Source organism: Pinus tabuliformis, chromosome 5_1 (assembly GCF_031772625.1).
Source record: "Pinus tabuliformis cultivar Carrire ecotype Pingquan chromosome 5_1, CPIR1, whole genome shotgun sequence".
NCBI lineage: Eukaryota > Viridiplantae > Streptophyta > Pinopsida > Pinales > Pinaceae > Pinus > Pinus tabuliformis.
The window spans coordinates 867,415,152-867,428,574 of NC_142305.1; positions in this window are offsets into that span (position 1 = coordinate 867,415,152).

The window sequence follows — 13,423 nt, forward strand, 5'->3', positions numbered from 1 at the left end:
TAACAAAACTAAGGTAGATTGCTACGAGAAGGCTATTGAGGGTTTGGATGATGATGGAGAGAAGAGGATCTTGCAGGGTAAGAAGAAGCCTACATCTGTTAGAATAGTTACAACTAAGCAGGAAAAGTGCAGTAGCAGGAAAGGGTGTTTATTGTTTGCAGTTCATATTTTTAGTGATAAAGGGAAGGATGTTGAGCATGTTGGAGTTTTGAAGAGGTATTTTTGTTTTTACAACAGTTCCAGGATGATTTTCCTCCTCATAGGGAAATGGACATTTCTATTGAGTCGATGCCAGGAGTAGCACCAACATTGAAGGCATCGTACAGGATGAGCACTCTAGAGTTAATGGAATTGAAGTTGCAAATTAAGGAAATTCTTGACAAGCGATACATTAGGCCAAGTGTGTCGCCTTTGGTTGCACCAATATTGTTTGTGAAAAATAAGGATGGTACTCTCAGGTTGTGTATTGACTACAGACAGTTGAACAAGGTGACTATCAAGAATAGGTATCCTTTGTCACAGATTGATGACTTGTTTGATTAGTTGAAGGGAGAAATAATGTTCTCAAAGATTGTTTTGAGATCAGGATATCATCAAGTATGCATCAAAGAAGAGGACATATACAAGGTTTCTTTCCGGACTAGGTATGGGCATCATGAGTTTATTGTGGTTCCTTTTGGTTTGACTAATGCTCCAACAACTTTCATGTGTTTGATGAATAGTGTCTTGCATCCCTATCTAGACAATTTTGTGATAGTATTCATTGATGACACAGATATATTTTAAGAATGAGGAAGAGCATGCAAAACATATAGCAGCAGTTTCGGCATTACTAAGAGAGCATAAGTTGTATGCCAAAATTTGTAAGTGCAGTTTATTTCAGACAAAGTTTCATTACTTGGGACATGTGGTTTCCAAGGAAGGTATAGCAGTGGATCTGGAAAATATCATAGCTATTATGGAGTGGGAAACTCCTAGGAATGTCGATGAGGTCGGGTCATTCATGGGATTAGCAGGTTATTACAGGAGGTTCATCAAGAAATTCTAACATATTCTCTATCCTATTACATCTTTGCAGAGGAAAGGAAATATATTTGAATGGACAGAGGAATGTGCAACTAGTTTTGAGCAGCTAAAGCAATTTCTTACAAACACTCCACTTCTAAATATTGTAGATCCAGATAAAGAGTTTATGGTGTGTACAGATGCTTGCAAGAAAAGACTTGGTGGAGGCATGATGCAAGAGGGGTAGGTGGTATGCTACGAGTCAAGGAAACTGAATGAACACGAGAAAAATTATGTGACTCATGATATTGAGTTGGCAATGATCATTCACACATTGAAGATGTGGAGGCACTATCTTCTTGGTAGGAGGTTCATTTTGATGAGTGATCACAGTGGGTTGAAGTACTTATTTGACCAACCTAATCTGAATGCCAGACAAGCTAGGTGGTTGGATACGCTTAGTGAGTTTTACTTTGAGATCATGTACATTAAGGGAAAGGAGAACAAGTTGTAGATGCTCTTAATAGAAGATTACAGGTAAAACACATTGCAGTTATGAGTTCATATTGGGCAGACTTGCAAGCATGACAACAGGATGACAAGTATCTGCAGTTGACACACAATTTATAGCAACAGGGTATAGGTGTTTAGGATGTGGATTATCATCTCACGATCGATGATTTGGTGAGATTGAGGGACAAGATCTATGTGCCAGACAACAATAAGCTCAAGAAGCTTATCTTGAGGGAATTTCATGTCAAGCCATATTCAAGTCACCTGGGATATTAGAAGACTTTAATAGTTATGAAGAAGTTCTACTATAGGTCAAATTTGAAGAAATATGGGGTTCATTTCATCATAATTTGTTTGGATTATTAACAGCTAAAAGCATAGTGCAAGCATCCAGGTGGTTTATTGCAGCCGATTCTGATTCCAGAGTGGAAATGGGAGGTAATTTCCATGGACTTCATTACAGGTTTTTCGAGGACATCGAAGTAGCATTATTCTATCATGGTTGTGGTTGATAAGTTGACCATGGTAGTTCATTTCATTGTAGTTAAGTCTATGAACTCAACTAGTGACATAGCTCATATTTTCATCAGGGAGATAGTGAGGTTGCATGGTATTCCTAAGAATATTGTGTCGGATAGAGATGTCAAGTTCACTTCCAGATTTTGGAAAGAGTTGTTTACAAGTTTGGGGACAGAGTTAGCTTTTAGTACAACTTATCATCCACAGGCAGATGGATAGACATAGAAGGTTAACAAGATTCTTGAGGACATGTTGAGAATGTGTGTCATGAATCAACAATGAAAGTGGGAAGAGTATCTTCCACTAGTAGAGTTTGCATATAATAATGGGTATCAAGATTCCTTGAAGATGAGTTTGTTTGAGGCACTTTATGGGTGGAGTTGTAATACTCCTATCGGCTACAGTGATCCAGTGAACAAGGTATTGATTGTATTGGATATGTTGGTAGATATGGAACAAGAAATGCAGGTTATTGAAAGGAATTTGAAGGCAACACAAGACATGAATAAGAGTTATGGAGATCAACACAGGGTATAATTTAGGGAGTTTTGGGTTGGGGAACATGTGTACTTGCACATCAAGACCAATAGGAGCTCCTTGGGGATTGGATCATGTGCCAAGATGGCACCTCGGTATTGCGAACCTTTCAAGATCCTTAAGAGGATTGGACCATTCGCTTACCAACTTGCACTGCCTCTGATAGTGAAAGTCCATGATGTTTTCCATGTTTCATTGCTTAAAATATACGTGAAGGATGATGATCATATGATATTACATGTAGTTTTTAACCCTGTACATAAATTAACTACAAACGACTTCTTAAAAAATAGAAACTAAGCAATGGCGAGAGCATAAAATAGATATACATAGAGATTTTGTTCTGGATCCAAAAACCGGGACTGCCAAATTGATTTTTCATTATATTCCTTTCAATGTTACATTACATATATATACATGTCAAAGCATCCATAAACCCCAATCCATTAAGCTTGGATTAGAAAATAATCGTAGTTCCCTTGACCAGATCTAGAAAAACATGGGCAGAAAACCATCATGCCCAAAAGCATGTGTGACATCCATGCACAAAACCATAAGTTGGTCTGCCCACCTAATATAGGGTCTAAAAGGAGAATTTCAGGGTTAGTTGTGGATAGAATATAACGCACACCTAAAATTACAAGTGGAACCAAAAGGAGAATTCCAACCAGAACCTAAGTGCATATTGCAACGGAAACAACTCATGCTCTAGAATAGAGCAATCGAGCAAGTTAAAGTGCAGTGGAAGTACTTTGGTCCAAATGAAGCTACATGGGAGATGGATGATCAAATGCAAACTATGTATCCTTCTCTATTCTCTTGTTGAGTGGATGTATTCTGATATATGTGTTTGATGTTGTGTTTTGGTTATGTCTATATATATGCATATGCATATAAATATTGCATCAAGTTGTGTGTAAATCTCCAATAAGTGGTATGGTGTTCATGGTATGATAGTCATGGTATTTCCAATATGATATGATGTAAATGTTGGATTGAGCTTTGTTATAAATCTCCATGGGCATCATGTGTTTTTTTGTTTCATAAGTGTCATTAAACATTGAGGACGGTGTTCCCCCAAGGGCGAGGGGTTTGTAACATCCCTTGGTTGATTTCCTATGTAAATAAAAATAAGACCAAGGTCATGGGATACGTATTGCAAGCTTAATGCTAGGTAAAACATAGTGATGGGTCTCACTGGTGCTTAATAAATGGCTATGGAAATTTGCAAAGGCATGTTGTGTGTGGAGCATGATTGTTCAGAGGTCTTTGTTTCAGCCGGATGTATACCCCAGGAAGTTTGTACACCCCTCCACGCGGGGGGGACTTGTCCCCCCCGCGGGGGTCTGGGGGGGCCGATCCCCCCCGGCTGGGGGGTCCGGGGGCCAGCGGTCCCCCGGCGGGGGCTCGGGGGCAACGCCCCCGAAGCTAAAAACAAATGTAAAATTGCCTTGTAAAAGTATAGTAATTTCTAGTCAATCTGGGCCGTTCATTAGGCAGATGATCTGACGGTAGAACTTATGTTTAGTTTAGGGTTTTTTGCCCTAGAAGGCAACCCCTCTCTTTGTATGAGGGCATTGTATTAGAGGCTGAGATATAGATGTGTATTCTGTGAGCGAGAAACTGAGAGGTGAGACTGTGAGAGAAAACAGAGGATATTACAGCGGATTTGCTGTAGGTTGTGTCTCTTCATTTTGTTGGATAATAGAAAGGAAGGATTGGCTGTTTGGGGTGGATGTAGCCCAAACTGGGTGAACCACGTATATCTGTATCTCTCTTGTTTTATGCATTCTCTGTGTTTATATTTCTGCAATATTTTATGTGTCCCATTGCTCCGTAATATATATAATTTTCTAACAAGGCATTGGTGAAGGAAAGGAGGAATTAGTTGGCATTTTATTTATAAAATAAAGGAAAATAGGAGAAAAGGGAGATGAAGGATCAAAAATTTGCATGAAAGGGAGATTCAAGGAAAAATGAAGGAAAACGAAGAAAATATAGGCCTCAATGATAAAAAGGCTTCTGGGTATTAGTTCATGACTTTATTCAGTTTAGCATTTTGACAATTTTGGGTTGAGCTATCTTCTATTCTCTCATTCTATCATACTCTTGCACACTAAGAGAATTATGGGAGCATGTTTGGAGCACTTTTAGCATTCAGTTGTGTTTAGAGAAAGAAGGCAAAGGAAAGAAGGAAAGAGCAAGGGAATAGTTTGATCAATGGCTACAACTGGATTTCTTTGTAGGTAACACATTGTGTGTATGATTTCCTTGTTGGTTTATGGATGCATGGTATATTCATGTGATTTTTTAGTTATGTGTGGTAATTGGCATGGATATTTTCTTGGATTGACAGTGGTTTTAGCCTTTCCTTTCGATTTCCTGGATAGCCATGGTGTTATGGGTTTTTCCACTTGATTTTTTTCTAGTTGGTGCTCATAATTCCTTATGGCTGTGGGTTGGAACAAACGCTTTGGAATCCCTGGGACAACTTGGGTTGATTTACTGATCCTGGAGCCTAGTTTGGGAAAAACATTCTCGAACCCTTAGTGGGATTAGTTACTAGTCCCTAGAGCTGGGTTGGACAAACGCTCTAGAGCCCTAGAAGGTTGTGGGTTGAGTTACTAGTTCCTAGAGCCCTAGACAATTTAGGTAGAGATCGATCTGGTTGGTGTTAGTGATGTCTGACTGTGGAGGTGGAATCACTGTGGTTGAGGTGTAGAAATTCTGACTGTAGATTAACCTGATAATGAAATATAACTAAAGAAAAATACTTTAATCTACTTCTACAATCAATTTTGCGGAAGCTTAAAATATTTGAGCAAGATCAAGCTAAACATATATAACCAGAAGAAGAATCAATGCACATGAAACATAGAAGAATACTCAAGGGAAAGCCTCATGTAAAACCCCCACTATCTGTATTATCATACAAGGTGGAAATACATCAAGATTACATAAAGCCTTAGCTCTCACAGCTAGCCAGCTCTCAGTACAGTCCTCCTGGATGCTCACAGGCAAACAAGGCTTCTCATAAACCTTCTCCTCTACCCTCCAAGCCTCTTATTTCCTTGCGCAGTTTCTCTGGGTGATCCTCCTGTTACCAAGTGTAACACTGATCACTCACACTAGTCTCACTCCCTGTAAAACTGCGCAATCCTCCTGTGCATTAATCCTTCTGCATGCATGAGTTTCCTTTATAGGAGAAAACATGAAACTGATAGTACACTATCCCTGTCTTTAATCTCAACTGGGTCTTTCTCAAAATAGACATGCATGAGTTACTGATGAGAGAATCTTTAGTTATCTGGAGTACACTAGTTGGATGCATGCATGCATTAACTAACTGAACTCACAATTAGTTCCTCAAACAGTTTGGAACTAATTTATCTGGACTTAACTTAGTAAACTGAGCTAACTAATTACAACTCAAATATAACTCAATCTTATCTCCTTAATTAAGGGATAATATCCTTAATTTAAGAGATAATTGTTTCATGACTTCACAAAGAGTTCTAACTTGAATTTCTCCAACTAATTAACTCAAGAGGAATTAACTAATTATTTTTCAAGCAGCTGGTGAGACTAAATTCGAATTTTAATTCTCAATTTTAATTCAAGGACAAATTAAAATTGGAATATTCTTGTTGCCACATTTCAACACTCCCTCTCAACAAGAAAGGGGTTATCTGCCACCCAGAACATGTCTTTATGGAACTCAAATTTACACTTTGACAATGCCTTTGTCAAAATGTCAGCATCTTGCTCCTCTGTCAAAATATACTGCAGCAACATGATCCTCCTCGCTACACAGTCTCTGAGATGATGATACTAGATGTCGATGTGCTTAGACCTATCAAGAAATACTGGATTCTCACAGAGTTTGATACAAATCTGATTATCACAATAGATCACAGTTGGATCCATCCTCTGATCAAACAAACCAACTAGGATTTTCTGCATCCAGATGGCCTCACATGCTGCCTGACTTGTAGCCATGTATTCTGCCTCTGCTGAGCTGAGTGCAATCGGCCTCTGCTTTTTGTTGTACCAAGAAACTACAGCTGACCCAAGGTTGAAAATCCCTCCTGATGTGCTCTTCCGATCTGATGGACTCCCTGCCCAATCTGCATTAGTGAAGCCTTGTAGCTTCACTCCCTCTGTCTGTTTGTACCATAATCCATCTTGAGATGTGCCTATGAGGTAACTCAATACATGATTTGCCGCCTTCCAAAACATCTTGGTAGGCTGAACCATTTCTTGACTCAGCTGGTTCACCGCATAGCACAAATCTGGTCATGTGTTCACTAAGTACATTAGTGAACCCACAAGCTGCCTGTAAACAATAGCCTCTACTACTTATCCTGAAGTAGCATCCTCCTGCCTCCAGTTACTTGCTAGAAGAGTTTGCATGGGCTTGCAATTCTCCATGTGTAATCTCCTGAGTATCTCGTTGGCATACTTGCCCTGAGACACAAACAACTCCCCACCCTTCTGCCACACTTCCATACCAAGGAAGTAATGCATGAGACCCATGTCTTTCATCTCGAATTCTCTTGCAAGGTCCTCCTTGCAAGATACGATCAACTGATCATCACCAGTTAACATGAGATCATCAACATAAAGAAAGATGATCAACAACTAACCTTCCACCACGATGTTGTACAAGTTCGCGTTCGCTTCACTCTTTGTGAAGCCCAGCCCAGTGAAGTAGTTGCCTATCCTGGTGTACGAAGCATGAGGTGCTTGCTTCAGCCTGGACAACACTCTCTTGAGTCGGCACTATTATCACCCCAAGAAACTTGCCACACACCATTACAAATCTAAATTTTTTTTTTTACCGCCGTATAAACATGTAAATATATATATATATATATATATATATAGATATATATATATATATATATATATATATATATATATATATATATATATATATATATATTCATTGGATCTTCGTATCGCAACAAATTATAAACATAACAAGGAACACTTTAATATAAAAACGTTCTTATGTTTAATTTGTACTTCTACCCGCTCATACAAAAGTCGATAAATGACTCACTATTCCAACATCTATCCATGCCCATGATTCATTAACGATTATACCATGGTTGACTCATGTTATGTCTCGAGTAATCAAAAGGTATGTACGTAAGGGATATGAGCGGTACTTCAGTCTTAAATGTTTTTATGGCAATTCCTATATATACGTGCTGGTTTATTTCATTGAGGTTAGCTGAAGCCGCGAGTCCTGTCCGGCTCTGATGCTCACCCAGCTGGCCTGCTTAGCATCGTCCATTTGGCACGATGAACGGCCGGCCACCGGCTTACCATGCGCCCTCCGCGTGCTCGGTACTCCAGGAGCCATACCGTCTGACAATTCTCGAACTTACCATTTCACAGTTGTTTCCCGGTTCAACCACTGGTGATCGAACGATGGAGACGAGCCCGCCCAAATCAAGGGCTGTCGTTGAGCCATGAGGCGGTGGGTGCTTTAAAGGTTTTACTGTGTGGTTACTCCTATAGTTTGTTTTCCTTTTCATTGTTGAGCGACCTCCTGTCACTCACGGCTTCATGGCGCTCCGCCTTACTCAGAATCCCTTACCTCCAAGCGGTCTGGTGCACAGCAGGATGCCTCTGCCTTCCATCACCGGATCAGGTATCGACTTTTCTTTATTTCAGGTTTACCGCTTTTCTCGTTTCCCATACTCATGTTCTTCACAGGTTTTCGAGCTTTACAGCTTCGGTTATAGTTACGATTCTTCTAGCTTTTGTATACATTTTCTTGACGTTTTTATGAGTTTCTGGTTATGTTGATATTCTCAGGAGGAAAGTTCGGTTGTTGAACCAGCGGCGTTGGAAGACCTTCTCCGCTTCTCTGCCAACCCATGTCCGGGTAAGAGTTTTATGTATTTGAATTGTAGGCTCGTATGGCATTTCTGAGGTAACGGCTCAGTCGTGGATCGTTTGAACAGGCTATCGGGACCTGCTCAAGCTTCGGAATCCCTCCGCCATACACAGGGGTTTCCTCCTTGTTGTGGGGAAAAATGCCTATGCAGGACGATCCTATCCACCTAAGGTGTGACAGTGCCTTAGCAACAAACAGAAACAGCTATTCTAGTATTCTTCCTTTATGAATTAAGAATGAAGAGAGATGGATGGACTAACCGGTGTCTTCCGTTTGTCCCTCGATCCGGTTTCTCTTCTCTTTGAGAGTTCCCAGCTACTTGCCTTCTCGCTCGCCCAGCTTCAACAGGTTCCTGCAAGATCACAAGAAGGGAACACTACACAAAGACATAGATTCATATTCATAACTAGTTCAGGATTAGAAATAAACTAAACATACTAATGCAATCATACATCAAAGACACATCAGTATATAGGAGAAACCAAGATAGCTTTATTGATGAAATAACAAGGTTCAGGAGGAGATACAACCAAGAGAGTTCCAATCCAGCATCTCCTTCCCAGCAAATGAAATTCCTATCTTCACCTCCCTTCAAAGCATTAAGCACCCAATGATTCCAATCTCAAACCAACAACAATTCTTTGCAATCACAAAATTCCAGCCTCTAGATCTCATGGAGAAGAGATCCATATATAGATGTTTAGAGTGAGGATGAGTCAGCTTGTGATCTGACTAGTGTCCTCTCTCTCTGTCAGTTCTTACTTCCACTTGGAGACTAAGAGCCTCTTACTCATCACTTAGTCGAACTCAGCAAGGCAAGTGTCATGGAGGAAGATTATGGAAGCTTCCACAGTCTTGACACCTCTCACAAGAGACCCTGACATTTGTCATTTCCCGCTCAGCGCACCCTGGTAGTGCTTCCACCTGCGTTGCAATGCAACTAGCCAGTGTAGCCTCTGCATTTCAACGCAGGCAGCTAGTGGAGCTTCTGAATTGATCCTGAATTGACTTGTTTTTGAGCAGTTTCTGGTGGAGAACTTCTGTGAATTGCTGTGGTTTGTTAGCCTTGTTCCTCTAGGGGTAGGAACAACATGTTTAGGGACTTTGGATCTCTTGGATTTTGGACATTTCATGCTTATAGCTGTAAGGCACAAAAATGTCTATAACAGTTGCCCCCTAAAGTATGAGGCCGTTTATCGGGTGAAATGCTTTATTAGGAGGATCCGAAGTTCTTTCAATGCTGGGAGGAGACCTGTAATACAATACAATACAATACATTATTTTCATACTTTTTTCATGATCTAGCTGAGGCGGGCATTCCCATGCTCAGCTTTATAAATTCATTTTCATGTACATATAACAGACAATCGTCTGATGATAGACTGATGATTCTGAAAGAGCCATCATCCTTTTGGTAGGATGATTATCTGTGCTGCAAAGCTGTACATTTCCATGTCTTTATTTTCTGAATATATATCGTAGCCCGGATGGATGAAACTAGATCCGGGGTCTTCAATCTCGTCCGATCTTCACTCTAAGTACAAGTCGATCCATGTGAGAATTGCTCTGAAGTCGAACATGGAAATACATCGCTTGATTACCAGTCAATGATGTAAACTGTTAACAAGCGCGAGAGGAATCACCGATAATGAAGATGACCCTCAAGGTACTGCAGTACAATTCACGTGGTGTGAATAGAGGACTTGGCGTCGAACACCACGCAAAATCTTTCGGTCGAAGGTCATTGATGTATACCTGTCGCCGGAAGTGAGAAACTTGCCATTGAGGCATGCAAGCTTCAAAGTACTGAAGGGGGTGTTCCTAGATCAACTTCTTGGATAATGAGCTGATGTCGACAAGAAGCGATCCGTCAAAGGAGGGCCTTAATGAATCCCACATCGATGACACAGAACGGAGCTAATGATTTTGATGGAGGTGAAAACGATCTGATGACATATGATTCAGGGTGGCGGTCATGAAAGAGTATAATGTATGGTAGTGGATGGGACACAGGTGACTTCTCTGAACGACTTCTCTTGAACATATGGCGACACTGATGCGATGGATTGGTAGCATTACCCCAAGTATGGATGGTATGGCGAGACCATGGTGATGTGACCGGTGAATGAAACAACGCAACCCGATTGTGGTACGGAGGAAAAGTGTCATGTTCAAGAGTGACTTGCTACCATCAAAGTTTTCTTGAGTTTCTCCCAATTTTTCCCCAGTCATTGCTGACCAGTACCTCTTTATTTTTGTCAAGCTTGAGGAGGATAACATATGCTTGTTCTATAACTTGCCCTTCGGGCAAGCCCATCGCTATGTTTTAACGAGCCTAGCGATAGAGAAACTCGTTCTCGTCTAAAGACAAGTTTGTCGCTATTTAATGCATTTAACGAGTCTAACGACAAGGATAACTCGGTCCTTTTCATTTTTAGAGAGTCTAAAAAGGTACATAAAGTTAACTCCAAAAGTCCTTTTTCGTCATCTAATCCCTTAAGTCCGAAAAAGTATAAAACAATACAGAAGGGATGAATTTTCGATAATTTTAACGAGCCGAATAAAACAAGCGCTCGATCTTTTTGTGAAATAATCCCTCAGGTCCAAAAAGATTAAAATCTAGAGGAGGGATAGCTCTTCCGGTCACTTTAACGAGCTGGAAGGCCAAAACTCGGCAATCTTTTCATATTTTACGAGTCAGATGAAAAGAGCTTAAAGAAGACTCGTCTTTTGAGGAACGAGTGATAAAAAGGGGTAGCAGCTGATTCCAGGGAAGGATTGGAATTTCCAAATCACAGCAGTGTCACAAGGATGGCTAGTGAAATCACTCTTCGCAGCTGTTCCTCAAAATGGGTAAACAATCATATGGAGGTGAATGATCGGCCAATGGAAAAGTGGAGGTGGTGGGCAAACACGACCAAGGCTTTAATGGCTAATGTCGCTACATTCACGGTGGTTATTTACCGGAATAGTTCATTTTTTAACGAGCTTAAACGCGGGTGGAAACATTTGCTCGATCTTATGTTTATTTTTTAACGAGCATGAACTATGTGCTAAAACTGCTCGGATCTTGCGTTTATTTTTTAACGAGCATGAACTGTGTGCTAAAACTGCTCGATTAATCCAGTCATATGATAAGAATGTCTCATTGAAGATGCTATTTTTTATGGAGCTTAGATCTTACAAAGCTTTGCTCCGGATCCTTTCGTTATGCAAGTTCGGAAACGACTAATCCTACGAGTTTAAAGGGTTAGACCTACAGGTTTAAAGGGAGGACCTAAAAATTTAAAAAATAAATAGCCGCCCTTGCTTGCACTCCAAAAGGTTTGCATGCCCCCAGATATAAAACAGAGTTTCAAGGTTACCTCTACTTCACTTCCGCCAAAACAATTGTTTTACCGAGAGAGGCCTACCTCTTTCAGGCTACCCAAAGATTGTTCCATTAATCTTTCAAACAAAACACTTCTTCGGCGGTGTCTACCGAGATAGACAAAGGTGAATGACCTCAGTGCCAAACACGTAGCTTTGACAAGAGAATCTTATTCTAGAATAACCCCTCTTCCAACCACGGACGGGGTACAGACTAGTCATATTCTCCTGCGGAAACCTACCCTATACCCAAAGTTTTCCTGCCGAAGCAGACCAGGACGCATGCCCCCTGGGTTCCAGTCATATCCTCCTGGATTACTCCCGCTCATCAGGAAGACGGACCGTGGGTTGAGACATTTCTTGAGTGAAGAGACCATTTAGGGATGGTATATGACTATTTGCGATGCGTGATCCGGGGAATGAAAGTTGGTCCACGATCTTGACCATTCTTCCTTCATGCGGAAAACACATTACTCTGAAGAGTGAGGAGACGATGGCTCCCATGCAATATATATAGTCTCGTCCAAGGAGTAGGTTATAATCCAAGGGTCCTTGAACAACCATCACGTTCATTTGAACGGTGTTCCCTTTCAATGTGATTGGCACATTGGGAAGAATCCCTAAAGGTCGACTGGTTCCTTTATCGAAGCCTGTCAGATTTCTCATTTCAGGCAAAAGCGTTGGCGAACCAAGCGCTTTCCAAGCAATAGAGGAAAGGATACTCACAAATGCCCCCTCATCAATGATGGTGCCAGCCATTACCATTCTTTATATTTGAACGATAATTCTGAATGGTATGCTTGCTGGCAACCGGGGTCTGCCTAGTTGGTTCCAGTCGAAGGATACAACTAGGTTGCTTGGTGGTGGGACCGAATAGACGGCCGGGTATGACTCTGACGAAGTTCCTTCCTACGATAAAGGAATGGGCAAATTGCCCCCTTGTTCGTCGGAGTCTGTGTTGATGAAGAGAATTTGGACGGTGTCGTCTTTATTCTCCTCTGTGATGGTATCATTCGAAGATAGAGCCTCTGAAGGCAAAACCGGGTCAACTGCCGCTTCAACCTTTTGACTTTCGTCAGGTATGGATTCAAACGGTTCATCCTCAATGATAGGCGCTTCGGCTGACCACCTTAGTGGGCCAGCCGAGTTCTCAACTGGTGAAGGACTTGGCAGGAGTTTTTCATATCCAGGAGGAAGTCGCGCTCGTAAAATCGGGCGATCTTCCAAAACCCTTTTAGCCTCGTCTAAGAAGGGACAACGGTGGATGGCATGGTCGCCTTCACACAATTTGCAGGGAAATCTAGCTTTCCCTCTCTGTCCTGTGGCTTCACTTTCACTAGTTGACGGTGTGCTGTCAACATGGCTATCAGAGGTTGACGCCACCGAATTGTGCAAGCGGGGAGACCAGTCCCTTAGTATCCGAGGGATGCAAGGACAATCTCTGTGAAAGTGGTCTCCCTTGCATATGACACATGGCGATTTAGGCCTGGTCAGTGCAATGTGTGGATTTTCATTAGACGCCATTCGCTTGCCCCCAGTTGCTTTTGGCTCCTTCTTCTTCTTTTCTTT